The following is a 992-nucleotide window of genomic DNA, read 5'->3' on the forward strand; positions in this document are numbered from 1 at the left end:
ATGGAACAAAATAGAAAGCCCAGAGATAAATCCACGCACATATGGACACCTTATCTTTGACGAAGGAGGCAAGAATATACAATGGATTAAAGACAATCTCTTTAACAAGTGGTGCTGGGAAATCTGGTCAACCACTTGTAAAAGAATGAAACTAGAACACTTTCTAACACCATATGCAAAAATAAACTCAAAATGGATTAAACATCTAAACGTAAGACCAGAAACTATAAAACTCCTAGACGAGAACATAAGCAAAACACTCTCCGACATACATCACAGCAGGATCCTCTATGACCCACCTCCCAGAATATTGGAAATAAAAGCAAAAATAAACAAATGGGACCTAATTAACCTTAAAAGCTTCTGCACATCAAAGGAAACTATTAGCAAGGTGAAAAGACAGCCTTCAGAATGGGAGAAAATAATAGCAAATGAAGCAACTGACAAACAACTAATTTCAAAAATATACAAGCAACTCCTACAGCTCAACTCCAGAAAAATAAATGAGCCAATCAAAAAATGGGCCAAAGAACTAAATAGACATTTCTCCAAAGAAGACATACAGATGGCTAACAAACACATGAAAAGATGCTCAACATCACTCATTATCAGAGAAATGCAAATCAAAACCACTATGAGGTACCATTTCACACCAGTCAGAATGGCTGCGATCCAGAAGTCTACAAGTAATAAATGCTGGAGAGGGTGTGGAGAAAAGGGAACCCTCTTACACTGTTGGTGGGAATGCAAACTAGTACAGCCACTATGGAGAACAGTGTGGAGATTCCTTTAAAAACTGGAAATAGAAATGCCTTATGATCCAGCAATCCCACTGCTGGGCATACACACTGAGGAAACCAGAAGGGAAAGAGACACGTGTACCCCAATGTTCATCGCAGCACTGTTTATAATAGCCAGGACATGGAAGCAACCTAGATGTCCATCAGCAGATGAATGGATAAGAAAGCTGTGGTACATATACACAATGGAGG

The sequence above is a fragment of the Bison bison genome, unplaced genomic scaffold, assembly GCF_000754665.1.
Source record: "Bison bison bison isolate TAMUID 2011002044 unplaced genomic scaffold, Bison_UMD1.0 scf7180017864317, whole genome shotgun sequence".
Lineage (NCBI taxonomy): Eukaryota > Metazoa > Chordata > Mammalia > Artiodactyla > Bovidae > Bison > Bison bison.